This window comes from Pithys albifrons, chromosome 3 (genome assembly GCF_047495875.1).
Source record: "Pithys albifrons albifrons isolate INPA30051 chromosome 3, PitAlb_v1, whole genome shotgun sequence".
NCBI lineage: Eukaryota > Metazoa > Chordata > Aves > Passeriformes > Thamnophilidae > Pithys > Pithys albifrons.
In genome coordinates, this window is record NC_092460.1 from 53924648 (window position 1) to 53942685 (window position 18038).

Consider the following 18038-nt stretch of genomic DNA (forward strand, 5'->3'; position numbering starts at 1 on the left):
CTGGTGCTTAGATGTAGCAGGTTATCTTTGGAGAAACTCTTTAGGTTGTAGGTAATAATACAGTAACATTTTAAATGTTTCTACTCAAGAATTATTTCTAGGATGTCTGACTTGTCATTCCTTTGTGTGTCATAGTCTAGCTCTTTCAATTAAGTTGAATAAGAAGCCTGGTGATTATGCTATTGTTAGGTTTGACTTGTCTATATTTCTGTAAATTAATTTCAAGCTTTTATAGGTTTATAGACATCAAGTTGATCAGACTATGCATGATGGTAGAAAGCTGACACTTTCCACGAAACACACATTCTTGCCATTTAGTTCTTTTTCAGTTGCAAATATGAGAAATTGAGCTATGTTGGATGAAATATTGTGTTTATTGTTAGCAAAGAAATATATTTGTTAGTTCTTGTAATATTTAATTTCATGAAAATGTAGACAGATTATTTGGTGATTTTACTCTTTGATATAAGCATATTAGTTCATTATCCTTGTGACTTTGTAGGCTTTCTCCAAGGTCAGTGGAGGGAAATAGGTACCTCCCATGGCTAAGTATCATGTGTTAAACTATTGGTTCAAAGGTGATTGTTTGATGGGGAATAAATTCATGCTAATACTCAGATTCCATGTTTCTGAGTTCTGTTCTGTTGAAAAGTTTCCTCTTTACCTCTGGATAGTCATCTCTCTGCAGTGGTTGGGGATGAGAGCAATGTTTGCATCACCATAGTGACTGAGTGTTGAGTAATATGCCAGAAAACTCCCAAGCTTCATGAATCACCATATCTGAGTAGTGTGGTGATTCTCTGGGCTGATTTGGAGGGCAGGGCAGAAATAATTTCAGAATGGTTCTAATCATTATTATAATCATTTTGAAGTGATCCAGTAGCTTATTGTAGTCAAGTGTCTCCTACATTGAATACATCATATATGTAGAGCAAAGAAATGTTCTTACCCACTAACAGAAACAGACAACAGCCAGAGGAGTCAGAATCTATATACCTTTTGAGATGAAGTTTGGATTTGGGCGATAATTCAGAGGGCAGGAAGTTTCATCTAAAAAGATTTGAAAGCAATTTATCTTACATCTGAAGCAAAATACTTCCACTCAGTAAAAGGTCATATATCCCATAGTTGTGGTAAAATTGATACAGACTCCAAAAACTGTAGTACTGTTTGATATTTCTACCACATGCACCCTCCTAACAGATTGGTGGGAATCCTCTGGTTGATGCTTTTGTTATCCAGTAGTATTTACAACCTTGGAATTTGAATTTTCTTCCTTTCTATTTCCATCTGCTGTGAGAACATTGGCAAACTAGCAGAGCATATGAGCTTTTTAAGTATTTATGAAAAACAAGTCCTGTGTATGATGAAACTGCGTATAGGTTTTAGAAAGCCATCATGGCCATTCTTGGCTGATGAACTTAGATGGGATAAGGTAGGTTCTGGTAAAGTTAGAGACTATTTAAAGGAAGATTCTTTGAAAGAACTAGTGGTAAAGAGTCTGAGTTAGATTGCTAACTCAGCATGGTTAGGGACTGTTTGTGGGCTCTGAAATTAAGTGCCATGAGCTGATATCTGTTCAGCAAAAATCTCCTTCTTACTTCCAAAAGAACCGGTGATCGTGTCTGAACTAGCTACTGAGAATGGTCCCTGGAGCAGGCTGTCATGTGAGCTATGCCACAGAGAGTGCTAATTTGCCATCCCAGGGTGAAGGCTATCAGTTAATTAACATGTATGATCAGCAGTGTGGTGCCTGAGCTCACTCCCTGGCTCCATTCCACTGAGCAGTTTAGCCATAAACAGAGCTATCCTTGCTGGAGTGAGCAGCTTTTCTCTGCAGGTTTCAGGCTTGCTAATGGGCATTGCTGATTGGTTCAAAGGCAAGTTGTGATTTAGTCTTATTCAGAGGGTTGCTGGTTTGTTTCTCTTGCCTTGCTTTGCAAATTGATGCTAAACCTGTTGGAGCACTGACAGAACTTGGTGACTGAGATGACAGGTAAAAGACCAGGTTATACTTCATTCTCTTTCATGCAGCCTTACTGCATTTTTTAATGAGATAAAGGCAACTTCTGAGCAACCTAGCCGAGTGGTCTGGTTCTGTGTGTACCATTAAAAGTCCCTGAAAGACAGTCACAAGTCCCATTCTACAGGAATTAAAAAAGAATTTTGAGTATATATACAGCAGCTAATCAAATCCAGATCACTGATCTTTTACTCTTGGGTGCAATGGGTGAATTAGATTTGCAGTAGCCTGTATTTGTTTTTATGAGAACTATAATTCTTTCTTTTCCTACTGCACAAAAAGGACTCTTTTCCCAGAAGAGGTTAGAGAAAAACACCAAGAAAATATGAAGCTGTAGTCTCAGACTTTAGCTTTTGTTCATACTCTGCCCCAGTTCACTCTCCTGTGCCATAGGATGATATGACTCTTTTTGCATCTGGATGGTTTACAGAGCCAACAGAAGGCAAATGCTTACCTCTTGAGGCTTAATTCATTCATTCTCCTTACTTAGATGCATTCTGCAACCTGCATTATAAGCATTTCTAAGTGAGGTTGGTTCCTTTTGACCAAAAGACCTATTTACATGTCAGTAATTACTATATAAGCTGATTTTGCTAAAATTTGCAACCAACAAGAAGATGCGCTGGCTCTTGCATCTTGGAGGAATATTAAGAAACACAACTTCTTGTTTTGATTACTTGAAGCATTCCAGGTATCATTCAGAAGTTGGTCACAACAAGGAGTGATGGGACTGAATACTAAACCCTGTCTTTCTAAGAATGGAAAACAAATGAATCTCTGTGCTAGGGTGATACATTTGCTTCTTCCTAAATGATTTGGAACAGATTGTGAAGCTTTTTGCATTTGCAGAGCCTACCATGTTATTGAACAGCACCAAAGAACAATCTCCTGTATAATGAGGGGAGGGCAGGTATTACAGAAAGCATTCAAAATGGTGACCAAGAGAAAGAGCACCCCTGGAAGGGAAAACACCTCTCTCGACCTGCAGGAGAGCTTACTCTAAGTGAACAGAGAGCTTTCAAAAAATGAAGACACCAGACAAGGTACTTTGCGTTTTTAATGTCACAGCTCTTATGGGTGTGTGTTTTGGGGGGCAATAGATACCTATCTTTATAATTTTAGCAAAGAGCATCCAGGACATGATGTATATTTTTGTTAACGTCTCTACCAACCACCAGCATAAGTCAATCACAATATCCATTATAGACCATTTCTTAGTTTTACATTTCACTTTATGATGCTGCTGGTTTTTAATATCCACTTCTGAGGTAAGAATTATGTTAGCCTCCAGAGTAAAAATGGAACCTCATTATTACTGTAAAAGGGCCTTGTAGAATATGAGTATTCCAAAGCAGAAATAGAAAATATTAAATCAATTTACTAGAAACCAACTTACTTCTTTATTTGTAGCCTATTTACTATTAATGAATTGATCAACACGTTTAGCTCATGGTTCTGGAATAGCTGCCTATCTAGTTTTTCAGTCTGTAATTGCTTAGGTGGCCACTTTGCATTATCAAGGTTTTCTCGCTGTGCTGGTTTACCAAGTTTGACTTTTGTTTAATGAATTTGTTAATACTGATAGCTGAAGTTTGTGAGGCCAAGAGGTCTTCCACATCTTCTGTAACTGATGCTACCCAGTGCAAATAGGACCTTTTGGGTTAGGCCCGAGCATGCAGGTTTGCTTTATCTACTACTGTACTCTGATTTGACCCTCCAAGTAGGAGCTTTCCTATAGAGGTGATTTTCAGTACTAAGGTTGAGCTCCTCAGTGGATCTGAAACAGTGTTTCTTCACTGCCAACTTATCTTTTAAATATCGTATATCTAAAACCTGATGAGAAACGGAGCACACAATATCACTGCTAACCTCGTCATACCTTTCGTTTTTTTTCAAGATGTTACAGCTGAGAGTGAGAAGACATTACGTGCAGTCATACAACAACAGAGAAAGGCCAAGAGAGAGGTCAGCTGCATAGCAACTGAACTTCTGGAAGAGCAGAAGACTGAGGCAACATGTCTCCCTCGTTTTATGCAAGGAATCATGAAGATAGCCTGAATTGCCAAAGCCCAGTAAAATAAGAATGGGCAAGAGAGTAATCAAAAATAAGATGTGAACACCTTTAACTTTTCATAGAGTTTGCATGCTCAGCATATCAAAACCGTACTGAAAAAAGGGGATCAGTAGCAACAAAAAAAAAAAAATAGTGCAGAAAAAACTAAGATAGAAAGAGAAAATAATCTCATAGGATTCTTTTTTTGAAGAATGAAGACAGCAAAACACTTGGCCAAGTTGTCAGTGTCCCTGGTCAAGTTCATTGTATATCAAATCTGAATTAGCAGAGAAGCAGAACACTTTTGTCTCCTGTAAAACTGGTAAGAAAAAGAAAAAAAGCAATGGTAGAAAAGGATTTTCATTAAACATGAATAACAGTCCTTTCTTCTGCAACATGTGATATTCCACGAGTATCCTGGTTCTGCTTTGTGAGACTAAAAATCTGTGAGAACCTTCTGGAGGCATCTGTACCCTCTGGAAGGCAAATTCCTCCAAACTTCCTTATTGGCTTCTCTCACTAGAAACAAAAATACAAGCAGCAATACTCTGTTCCTTCCTGCTGTTATACAAACATAGGTGTCTGTATTTTAAGACATTAAAGCTGCTGTAATATACCTATCTTTTTGCTCTTTAGAGAATGATACCCAGGTTTGTGACCAGACTGTGCTTTTCTGCCAACATGCCAATCTGGTGTGGCATATGCCTGCCTACCATGTGTCCAGCTTAGTGTGGCTGGACTTTATTCAGGGAATAAAAGTAAAATTTCTTTCAAGATACCCTGTGCCTTCAGTTCTTGGTAATCTCATTCAACTATGACGATAGGAAAGGTAAGCACAGGCTTGCTCTTTTTGCCTGAGTTATGTCAGGACTGTAACAAAGCATCAAGAGGGAATCACAGTTTTGCTGTTAGTGAGCAAAGACCAGTTTTTCTCTGAAACCATTTCTTTGTTTCCACAGACTCATTGCCCTTCATATTATCCTTCTGTCTTCTCTTGCAGAAGCAAGGGTGAATGAGAAGTAACCCATTGGTAGCTTTTCATGTTATTGTTCATGTCCATTGCTGAATCATGAGAATGAATTACAGAACAATCCTGAATTTAGAGAAATAATTGTTTTTCACATTTCACAACAATTAGCATTAATTTAATTAGTTAGTCCATTAATAAATGCCATCTTCACAGTGCATTTCACTGCCCTCTCTGTCTCTCTTTACCTTTTAATTCAAAAGGGTTCCACCTGTATAAGATACCTGACACCATGTCTCCTATTCTTCTTGCATTACTCTGTCTCTCAGGCCATCCTCAGAGTCATCTACTTGAAATATGAATTTTTAAATTGCAAGCACTGAAGTAAAAATTACTCATATAGACTGTTTTTAATTACTTCTAATTCAGCTGTCCCACCTTGCAACTGTTTGTGTTTTGTAGAGTGGTCTCCTCAGTGTCTTAGGTAGACAAAAAAACCACACAAAAGCTCTGCTGTGGGCCATCATTCCAAAAGCTCAAACTGAGTAATGGCCTTCCAAACAACTTTCCTGTTTCCTGTTGAGCACAGCAATAGGAAGTGGTTTTAGTGGAGATTAAGTGATCCCTGCACAGACCGTTTCACTGACTGCAGGTCTAATGCCAGACTGTTGACCTGATGGAGCAAATCCTCTTGGACTTATGTTATGATTTAAGGCTTCATGCTAAATTAACAGTTTTAAAGGTTACGAGTAATTTTTATGCACAGCATCAAATTCAAGAAATTATATTTTTCTTTTGCTGCTTCATGATCTGTTTGCATAGAAATCTGTGCCCCTATGTTTATCCAAATACATAGTACATATTATTTATATGCAAATAATCAATCTCTTTGGGTTTTTTAAATAAGAAAATGCCAGAAAACTAAAGTAAAAACATTCTTACAATAAATTTATTGGCATAAAGTTAATTTTCTTCTGTTTGTACTGTAAGTCACGTAGCATACTTTCAGCAGTTGTAACAATGCTGAGCTCTTTCAAAAACAATTTTAATAAAAATTGTAAACTATGTAAAAATGACTGATTGTATTCTGTCATAACTAAAATCTTATGTAAATAATACGGTAATGAGTAAGGGTGTAAATGTTGGCTACTATGAATGATAGGGTTCTTGCTTTAAAACATTTTCACTCATTTCACAGCTTGGTATTTGATATTGGTGATGTCTAGAAGTTTCAAATAATTCATGGCAAATAATTGATTTAATTAGTTTTATCTCTGTTTCTGCATGTGATTTTGTTATGAACATCTTATAATTTTCTCAGGAGTATGCATGATATTATTTCTCTGAGTAAGTTTTAGTGTATGTATTGTTCATAAATATTTCAAATTCAACATCTAAGCTGCTTTAAAGAGCTTTGATTGGATATATGAGTCATACAGTATTTTTGTGTTCCAGAACTGGTTAAAAGAATCTTGTAATTTTTTATGACTAGTCACATTTCTAAGTTCAGTATTTGCTGTGTTCTTATTCTCTTTTCTGTGAACTGTTCTGCTATTTGACTCCTTTGCCTGAATAGGCACACAAAACTAACCTCAAAATGAGTCTGAACACAGCCACAGTAGAGTCAGCATTTTTCCAAGTAAATATTTCTGGAAATTCTACGCAGGTAGATATATATCTCTCACCAACTGGCCATTTTAAATATGCTTTGACATACTTTGTTGAACGGACTTTGTGATGGGAGTATTTAGATTTTGCAAAGTGGAGGAGGAGGAAGGGTAGGAAAGGTCATTTGCAATTTTTAGGTATTTTGTGCTGTGGTGAAGGAAAGGCATTTAGTATTCCTTAATGTCTGAGTTCATGTAATCAACACTGAATACTAGACCAAAAATATCTGGATGCAACTATATACTCGTTTTTGCATTCATAGTTTGCCTACTCTGATGCCACTTAAATGAACTAGCCCTTAAATTAATACTTGATTCTGTGACAGGGTTGAGAGGTGTTTGTGTTTTTCTTACTCTAAGTTCTACAACTAAATCAAAAGTGTATTTCTGACATGTCATTATTCATAGGTAGTGATTAAAAGTTAAAGCTCTGAGCCACTCATACCCCAAGGCAGCTGTTCTGTTTTGCTGATACATCATGCTGAATTAAATTGGTCACTTTTGACCTGATCATCTAATTCACAGGCCTCATAATGGAAATAAATACTTTGTTACATTTTGATTTACCTGCCCTTTACCTCAAATAATTTGTGGAAGAGATAGAAATAAACAACATCTATTGATTAGTGATTAGTTTAATTTGAAAAAATGTCATGCATGTGAATTAGTATAGACTCATACCCAAGATGTCACTAGGGTCCCATCTATAATGGCGTTTAATATATGTATTTTAACCATAACTAACAAAATTAAAAATATTTCAGTGAGACTGATTCAAAATGAAGAATATGCTTAAATTCTTTGCAGACTTGAAACATATAAGAATTGCAAATTCTCTGTCATTTCCCCTGTGGCTCTTCGTGCTCTGTGGTAACTAAAACTAAGCATATGCTAGTCTAAACAGGGGGAATTTTATGTACTTTACAGCAAGCCCTAAGTGCACCACAGAGTTCCTTCAATCCAGTCCAAGATTCTGTACGTTTGCTACATCAGACACAGACATCTTAATTGCCAATGATCTTAGACTCTTGTCAAGTAGCATTTCCAGGGCTACTGTTACCACCAAAACAATTAGTTGTGTGGAGTTTAAAATAGTATCTGTCAGGTTTATTGAAGTTGGTGTATGTCAATCTTCACTTTCATTCCCTTCTATTCTCTCAGGTAGGATTTGACACTGTGTTTCCAAACATATAACAAGTACTCCTCTCAGTTTTATATCTTCATTTTAGAGTAGATTTAGCAATCTGAAGACCTATTCTGAAACTGCAGAAGGGGAGCTGAGGGCAGAGCATGGCCAAAGTTTCCACAAACTACTATCCCTCTCTTAATTGTGTGCCTTAATTGCATTGGTTTTTATTTCAAGTAGTTTGCAGATGCTCCTTCTGACAACCTTACACAAAACTGTGAAGCTGTCCCCAGTAAATAAATTATTATCTTAAATATCTAATAGACACAATTAAATGCATGTTATTTTTCTGGAGCTATTCCACCACTTAAAACAAGTAATGCTCTGACAACAAACACTATCTCTAGAAAAAGATGAACTTTTATATTTTGCCCTTTATAGAGATGTGCTTTGAAAATCAGCAACACTATCTAGCAGCCAGAAAGGGTAATTAATAACTTTCTCCTTCTCTAACTATGCAAATTCATTTAGAAAAATAAACACAAGGATATCCCTTATATTTTATGATGGCTTGTTCTTCTGCCTTTTTTTCACGCAGAGGGACAACCATACCTTACATAGGATCCCAGCAGGAAAAACCCTAGAAATTCCTGGAAGCCCTGCCATCTGTTGGAGCATAGCAGAATGGGAGCTCTCAGATATATAGGAAGTTTTGGTCCATCACCTCTTCTACACTTTCTGTAAAGAAAAGAAGATAACACACAGCCCTCCATTTGAATTTTGGGTAAGCCTCTTTAACATAATTCTTATACAAGGATGTTGCTGGCTTACCTGAGGCCCTCTGAGATCACCAGTTTGGGATCATCATTGTTTTATTATATGAAGTAAAAATGAAGTAGTAAAGGTGTAGAAGGTAGCTAGCACCAAATGAATGCAGGTTTTGCAATTATTTTTTTTTCATGTATGAGCTTCATATCCTGAGACAATAGCTAAAGATCAGTGTTATTTATCAGTATACATATTTGGTAGCACAAAAGGAATTTAAAGGTTATTTCCACAGGAAATGGCTTTGCAGTGGTAGTATCCCATGGACAGTCTTTTAGTGAGTAGAGCTGCTTTATTCAAAATTCCTGGCCTTCCACAAAAACATCCTGTGTCTGCTCCTTTTCTCCCTTTTTAAAAACAAAGGTAGACAGATAGAAGAAGCTGAATGAAATGACATAAAAGTATTTCTTGTGCAATCCCTTTCAGTGTACCATTTTAAACAGATTATTGTAGATATTGAGATAACCACTCTTTTTCAATCTATATAAAGATATCAATAAGGCATATTTGTTATGAAGGAGCATAGGGATCAAAAATAATCTTCTGGCAAACAGCATGATGAAATAAGAGCAGAAAGGCCACAGTAGACAGCATCTGAGTGGAATGTGACAAGGAAGAAATGGAGATGAATGACTAGTCTTAGATTAAAAATTCTCAGAAGTGTCTTACAGTAATCATCATTGCAAAGGTGATTAAAATAGCACGCTTAGTCATGTTGTATCCACTAATCTGGAGATGGAACATTATTATGCAGCACTTATTCACATGTGTAGTACATGAAGGCAGAATTTTAAAATGGTACATCCCATTTGGCTTGTGAGTCAAGCTAAGATTATGGAACACCCATTTAATTGCCTCTGTAATGCCACAGCTGCAGTATGTGTATTTCTGCATTCAAATACTAGAAGATCCTTTCCCTGCTATTTTAGCTCATTTCACCTTCATTCTCTTCACTTCCTTGCTAAATCAGCTGCCCAAGGCCTACAGTGAAAAATGGATTTTCTGCAATTGTCTAGCCCCTTGCACCCAACTGATCTTCATTAAATCAGAAACTGGCAACATTTCTTGTCAAAAGAGAAAAACCTTTTGTACTCTGCCTGAACAAAACATTGCTGACATTCTTAACAGACCATCAGACACCAATCTGCTCATGAAATCTTCCTACATTATTTTCATCAAGTTTTGCATAACAGTTATGCTCTGTTATTAGCAATTATGCTCAGTTATGCTTTAATCTATCCAACCTTCTCTTATAATTCATGGAACTAATTCCTCTGATTCATAATCATATACATGATCTGAACATTCCTGCATGTAGCCTGCATACTGGAAACTTTAGACTGCCACACTATTGCATTAGTTGTAGTTTATCATTTTTTCACATCAGTTCTGAAAAAGATTCTTCATCTTTGATAGTTCCTGACCTGAAGGGATTCTAGTTTGCTTGTTCTCCTTGTAAAGGCAAGTGACCCTGAATATCCTGCAGCCTCTGAGAAATCTAAGAAAATAACTAAATATTAAAAGAGACCTTGTTAAAATGTCTCCAAGGTGAATAAACTGTCCCACATGCACCTTTTGTATCCACTTTTTTTCTAACATTCTATTGTGTATAAAGAGACTGATAAGAAAGGCAAGATATTCATTTAACTAAAAACATTTTCATTTTAAGTAATACTGGAATTTAAAATCTTAGGATGAGAATGTAGAACATAGCAAGACTACCTTATCTTTGATACTTTTAATTTGTGAATGGAGAATGATCTCAAGACTAGAAGAAAATAATTGACACTATTATTGTAAAACCATCTATAAAACAGAAAAAATGGATAGGAAATTATGTTCATCTTCCACAGTTCAATACAGTATGTTGTTTCTTGATTAATCAAGGTAATAGCTAAACAAAGAACATAACCTTAGAGGGAGCTGCAGCCCCTGATGTAGACAGCTCTGTGAAGGCTTAACCTGCAGGGTATTTGCAGGAGACACCAGCAACTTACCTAGTAAGAAGCAATATAGCTGTGTGATTGCTGTCTGTTTGTTTTCTTTTGTTCTGCCAAGCTGTGTATGTTGGACAAGACACATCCCTTCTCTAGCGTGACTATGATGCTGCAAGTCACTGATCTACTCTGTGCTCAATAGTGTTGTATAGCCATAACTGAAAATGTTTCTTTTCTGAAAAAAAAATGTAATTATAAGCAATTACAAAATATTATCTTTTTTCATATATATTCTGTGATATTACCTGTCTTTCACTTTAGTCTCCTTTTTTTCCTCACACAGAGGAAATTCTGGTGTAGTGCCTGGCAAAATGATTTCTCAGGTGTCATCACTTCCAAATCCCCTGTGATACCCAGAAAATTTTTCAAGATTATCTTGCATGATTTCACTAATAAGGGACAGGTGCCTACAGAACATAATTATAAAAATTAGTTTTAGATTTATATATTTTTTACTACATTTCAAGCCATCTTTTCATTGCTTCGGTTTGGACTATAGATAATGATAAATAAAAAATTCAAATAATGAAGGGCACAGACTCAAATAGGTGTGTCCTTTCAACTAACAAAATAAAACTATTACTGATATTTGCTAGCCCACTGTAGGGAGCTGTGCCAAGCTGCTTTTCCCAGCTGAGAACTTCCCGGGTAAATAGGCAAGATCTTTTTCTTTCTTATTCCTCCTCATCATCTGTGAAATGTATTCAACTCAAACAAGAGATTGGCCTCTTCCCAGGGGATCCAGAACACGATATCCCTAGAAGCTAATATGCTCTGCTCTGCAGCAGTACCCTGAATATTATTCAAGAATCAAGATACTGTCTGTTCTGCCATAGAAAAAAAAAGCTTTTGCCAGATTTTGATCATGAACCATATAACCTAACAGCCTGTTTAGAAACTTCTCTTCCACATGGTGCACATTTCCTTTTCTTATCTTAGGAATTCTTCTACTCAGTTCGATTATTAATGTTATTCCTTCCTGCTTTTCCCTCTGTTTCTCTTCAAATAAGACTCAGAATTAGTCAATTCAGTTACTGTAAAAATTCAAAATCATTCTCAAAGTAAAAGTTTCTCATTTGTCTGCCTCAGGGTAAAATTTGGTATTTTTAGAATCTACAATGCCGTTTTTCCCAGATGACTCCAAAAATATATCTGAAATTATTCTATAAGTACTCTGAGTGTTCTGTCATTTCCTCTTATTTGAGGTGGCAATAATTTTGATGGATTCACATTGCAAAGTTACATTTTAGCCTTCGTTGCACTAATAGAAAACAGGTTTTGAAAATGAGTTTGAAAGGCATTGTTCCTTAGAGATTGGACTGGCAAGAAAAGAAATCATAAATCACTATTGCCTAATTGTAAGGGCACACAAGAAAAGAAAAAAGTTCAATAAAACTCCAAATATACTAAAAATGTTCATTAGAAAGGAAGGCATGACCATGAGAGCATTTTTTGTAGTTTTGATGGAAGAAACTCTTCTTTCAAGGGTGTAGAATTTCACCAGGGAAAATTTAAAAAAACAAAACAAAAACAAGAAGCAGGGAAATGAGCATAAATGCTGCCAAGTATACAGAGGGGCATATGTTTTTTTCTCTTGGCTGAGATAAACCACATCAGACTTTTAAAGGTGCACTTGACCACATGGTAACATTGTGACACTGATTAGAGCCTTCCTTTATTGCTGTCTGTTTGTTGAAGGGAAAGTGCTGTTGAACAGGAGCACTGCCCAGATAACTTTACTGTTTCTGTTGCTCTAGAAGCTGTGAGAATGGTGGTATACTGAACATCTGAGAAATAAGAGTGGAAAGTAAAAATAGATATAAAGATAAGCAAAAATGAGTCCTCAAGAGAGAGGAGAAGGGGCAGTAGAAATCAACATGAAGTCCAACAAAACATTCTTAGTAAAACCTCAATCTATTCCATTGTATAGGTATTGACTCTGCTTCTATTTATGAGAGACCATTGCTTAATATTAGAGTGTTATTCCAAATTTCATTCCGCTTTTAATGCTTAGGACTTGTGGCAAGATATTCTGGTGGAAATGTCTCATGGAGCACAGCACAGTAGATAAGCATTAGTATCTTAGAAGGATATCATTGGATTAGTAGTGAACTATATAATTTGATGCTGTATGGATAAAGATGGCAGCAAAAATGAATCACGGTAGCCTTAAGTTATCACAGTTCTATTAAATCTTTGGACAGAGAGTCACTGAGGCTTCAGGGGCCACAAGTGGGATTTTTCACTCTCTCTCACTCCTTCTGTCCAGCCAGTCTGATCTCAGTGGACTAAGGTCATGGGGAAGCTATGATCTGCTTCAGCATTTGTGAGGGAGAGGGAGGAACACTGCAGGCTGTGGGGAATGATCTGTTTCAGGGATTGTCCATCCCCTCTGTAGGTTGACTAGCAGGTAGTGTATCCCCAGCTTTCAGAAAAAAACCTGTATTAAGAGGTCAAGGAGCAAAAGCAGATGAACAGTATTGGACAAGGGAGTACTGTACAGAATCAAGAACCAAGTTCATATTGTGGTGACCATCATGCTTCCTACATGCCTAATAACTCTGGTATAGTTTAGTACTGCATCCTTTTTAAATCTCAGCATTGTTAGTTGTGTGGTCTGGTAACACATGATGATAATGTGTCTACACTGATGCAGATACTGATTTTTTTGAATAGCAAGAAGAGGTGAACTCCTCTGAGGTCACGCGTACATGTTCACATTTTCTTGCAGCTAGATAGGATGAGGAATTAGGAGCATCATACAGAGCCTGTTCTTTCTTTTTGGATCTGAAATCCTTCAAAGCTGACACAAGCTGTTAATACCAAGTTGTTAATACTGCTGTTTGATGACTCTGGAGTGGACTATGTGAAATGTATTTCATGGCTGCCATTCTAGCTTCTATATTTGCAAATTATCGATGTTGTTTGTTGAAGACTGTGTGTACTCAGAGGCAAAATTATTTGAGTCTGTGGAGATGATGTTTGCAAAATGGTGTGAAGAGTGCTGGCAAGGCTGTGGGGAGGTTTGCAATGGGAACTGATGTATTTCTCCAGTGGGGGAATGTGAACTTGAAAGAGCGAACGAAATGACCAAAAAAGATTTGAATAAATACATAGACAGTTGGAAGCAGTTAAGAGAAAGGCTGAGTTAAATATGAACACTAACAAAAAAAAGTAAAATAATAACAAACTGCATAATAATGACAATTGAGAAGATTAGAAAGAACAATTCACAGGACAATGAATAGTGCATAGGATGAAAAGGGGGGAAAATCTCAAAATTACAATATAATTAATTGCTGTATTTATATCCCAGAGAAATGATTTTTTTAAAATTCTTTTTTCTCTAAACTAGTTACTGGCAGATACTGTATACCTAGATAGGTGGATCATCTTTTTTTTATTTATTTATTTTAGGAGATCAGGCAAAATACATTTCAAGTTATTTTAACTATTGAAGGTAGTTTTTTCACTGTCCATCTATTATGTGACAACCAAAAATTATTAAGGAAAGGGTATATTTTCTGGTTACAAAAGCCTGTTTAGGTATTTTTTAAGCTATTAATAAGGTGATAGTCCTAAATCGATAGCTAGTGATAAGATCCCAGTATGGTACATTACTTTTTCCATTATTCAAGACAGATCAAGTCATGTTATAAAAAACGATTTCACATGTACATAAACTCACACTTATGATCAGCAGTAGTTTATTTAGGGGATATCAAGCAAAATCACTTTTTAAAATAATTTTACTGGGTTTTAACTTTTGCAGGCATTCCTTCTCCTTTCATCAGAAATTGAGATGTTAACAAGCTGGTGTCTCTGGAGGAGTGCATTAGGTACAATTACATAACATTCTGGACAGATACTGACACATTAAGAAATCTTTTTGTGATGACTGTTGAGATACCTACTAAAAAAAGTTGAAATTACAATCAAACTCCACTGATTCCTTCTTTTTTTTTTGCCCCTAGCTAACAATATTTTCAAATTATTTCAAAACAGATTTCAAAACATTATTTCAAAATTATGTTAAACAGCAGGTGGGAACATTGGTGATTAATGTGCAATTCATATGAGTAAGTTGCTCTGAATAGATGAGCAGTCATGATGACTGATGACTTTGGAAAGCAAGGAAGATCATTAGTACCTTCATGCATCAAGAAGAGAAGGAGGTGAGACCAGGTATTACTCTACAGGATATTTTTCTGCAGTAGCTTCAGCTGGTGGGGCAAGACTGGGGTTTTTTTTGGCACTTCAGAACATATCAGGCTGAACACAAAACATAGGTCTGACAACCTAGATGAAACTGTAGTTTGAGCTGCAATAGGAGTGCACTTTATATCTTGTACCTGTTTAGCCACTGCCATCTGGAAAGCTGCTTCTTTTTCAGTCACATATGCCTATAATCAGCCATTTTAATATTGGTAAGTCAACCACTGAAGGTGTTTCAATAAAGACAGGTACTCTGATTAGTCAAAATATGCCTGCACTGGCCATAAAACTTGGATTAAAAAAAATGAATTACACAATTTAGTCCCTAAATTATAGTCAAGTCAAGCAAGCACAAGACAGGACCATGTTCAGTCTGGACAAGGAGTTCAAGGACAACAAGAAGGGCTTTATCAAATACATCAAAAACAGAAGAAAAACAAACAATAATGTGAGCCCACTGCTAAATAGAGGGGTGATCCTGATAACAGAGGATGCAGAGAAGGTGGAGTTACTGAATGCCTTCTTTGCATCAGTCTTCACTGACAAGACCAATCCTCGGAGATCTGACTCAGTAGACCAGGATGAAGGAATGTTGGAAGGAAGACTTTCTCTTGGTCAAGGAGGATTGGGCCACAAAATACCTAGGCAGACTGGACATCCTCAAGCCCATGGGACCTGATGAGATGCATCCACGAGTGCTGAGAGAGCTGCTGGACACCATAGTTAGGTCATGACAATCGGGAGATGTGCCTGAGAACTGGAAGAAAGCAAATGTCATGCCAATCTTCAAAAAGGGCAAGAAGGAAGACCCAGGAAACTACTGTCCAGTCAGCCTCACCTCAATCCCTGAAAAGATGATGGAGCACCTCATTTTGGAGGCCATCTCCACTGATATGGATGACAAGAAGATGATCTGAGGTAGTCACCATGAATTCACTAAAGTTAAATCAGGCTTGACCAATCTGATTGCCTTCTACAATGAAACAACTACCTGGAATGAGGGAAGGACAGTGGATATTGTATACCTCGACTTCAAGAAGTCTTTTGGCACTGTCTCTCACAATGTTCTCATAAGCAAGCTCAGGATGTGTGGACTGGATGTGGGGACAGTGAGGTGGATTGAGAACTCGGATGAACAGCAGATCCTAGAGGGTCATAATAATTGGCACAGGGTATGTTTGGAGGCCTGTCACTAGTTCTGTCCCCCAGGGTTCAATACTGTGCCCAGCATTGTTTAACTTACTCAGTGTCTTGGGTTGACTTCAATAAGGGGGTTGATGCCTCTTCAGCAAGTTTGTGGATGACACAAAGCTGGGAGGGTGGCTGATGCCCCAGAGTGCTGTGCAGCCCTTCAGCATTGCCAGCAGGTTGAGGGAGGCAATCCTGCCCCTCTACTCAGTCCTAGTGAGGTGCATCTGAAGGCCTCAGTTCTGTGCTCCTCAATACAACAGAGACATGTTGCTCCTGGAGCGGGTCCAGCAGTGGTCATGAAAGATGATGAAGGGACTGTAGCATCTCTCTTACAAGGAAAGGCTGAGGCAGTTGGACCTGTTGACCATCAAGAAGGGATGACTGAGAGGGGACCCCATCAATGTCTGTAACTATTAAAGGGAGGGTGTCAAGAAGATGGAGCCAGACTCTTCTTGGTGGTGCCAAGCAACAGGACAAGAGGCCGCGGGAAGAAACTGGTGCACAGGAAGTTCCACCTGAATATGAGAAAGAACTTTTTTACTGTGCAGGTGTCCATGCACTGGAACAGATTGCTCAAAAAGGCTGTGGAGTTTCCCTCACTGGGAATACTCAAGAAGCACCTGGATCCAATGTGATCCAGGATGACCATGCTTGAGCATGGTGCTTGACCAGATGACCTGTCTTTTCCAACCTTATTGATTCTGTGATTCTGTGGGTTATACATAGCTAATATTTGCCTTCTCCCCCTGGGGCAAAAGACACTGCAAGTACCAGCTGAGTAGGTATGATGGATCCATTAACAAGTATCTGAAAAGGTCCATTGTAGCATGACATTTTGAAATTTCACCCTGCTCCAAACAATGAATAATGAAACTCTTGCTTGAAACAGATGTTAATGGTGTTATAATTCCAGATCTTTTCCTAAAAGATCTACCTCTGCTCATGCTTCCCTGTTTCACAAAAATCAATGCTATTAGTATGCTGAAAGATGTTATTTGTATCCACTTTATGGAGTGATACTTATTTCATGTAGTAGATGTTTGTAGTGTTTGCATATCAGAAAGATGTTTACACAGAGGTGATGGATGGGGAGCAGATCTAAAGAGTGTCAGAATGTTCTCAATAAGCAACACTGGTTTTTCAGAATCCTCTTGGGCTTTGGGTTCATGACCAATTAAACACTGCTCTTTATTTGTAACGTGGATTTTATATTGGGAATGGTTAATGTTGTGTAGAAAGTTATTACACACTATGGTGCCTGCTTTGATTTTGTTAGCAAAATACATGATTGCTGGGATAGGCATCTAAGTGGCATTTTTCAGTGAAATGCACTTCTAGAGTAATAAAACTGGAGCTTTGATATATAACAGGACAGTAGACTGGAAAACTAAAGTAACATACAAGTAGGGAGCATGCAGGATGAATGCACAGTTGTACAACTGTGAACCACAGCAACTGATAAGGGGACACCATAGCTATTCTTGTGATTCTTAACATGTAGAGGGTCTGCCTGTTGCATGTAACTAGGAGAATAAAAAGGCTTTCAGTGATCTGTGTTCACAGTAGATTTCAGGACAGGGATAGATAGGCCAGTACACTTATGCTTTGTCAATTACTGTCCTTCAGTGAGCTCACCTCTACTGCTTCATATCCAGTATCTGTTCCTGAATATACCTTTTCCTATCCGGTCTCTATTTTCTTGATATTTTTTGGCATTTTTCTAGTTTTCTGCCTTGTTCTTCTCTTCTAATGTAAGTCTTCCTTCCTGCTGTTGTTCAGCTGCTAACTTCCAAGCATAGCTGGGTTTTGTTAAAGCAACACAATTCTTTCTCATTCCTTTTTTCATCCCTTAGAGATATAGCAAGATATTAACTACTGATACCAGTTTTTTCACCTCACGTTATACTGTGCTTAGTGCATTTCTGATTCCCTTTCTGTAGTGTATTTTCCAGGAAAGAGTAAGATTTTTTTTCG

General features: G+C 37.4%; 1 protein-coding gene across 9 annotated transcripts in view; it reads left to right on the forward strand.

Annotated features, from left to right (window-relative positions):
* ANKS1B (ankyrin repeat and sterile alpha motif domain containing 1B) overlaps positions 1–18038 on the forward strand; it is a 437255-nt gene that overhangs the window by 302507 nt on the left and 116710 nt on the right. The window contains exon 1 of one of the 9 annotated variants that reach the window (XM_071552024.1): positions 8576–8620. The exons of the other annotated variants lie outside the window; for them this stretch is intronic. The gene's annotated coding sequence lies outside the window, so the exon portion shown is untranslated. Of the gene's footprint in view, positions 1–8575; positions 8621–18038 lie in introns of those variants that run through there. 9 annotated transcript variants of the gene reach the window in all.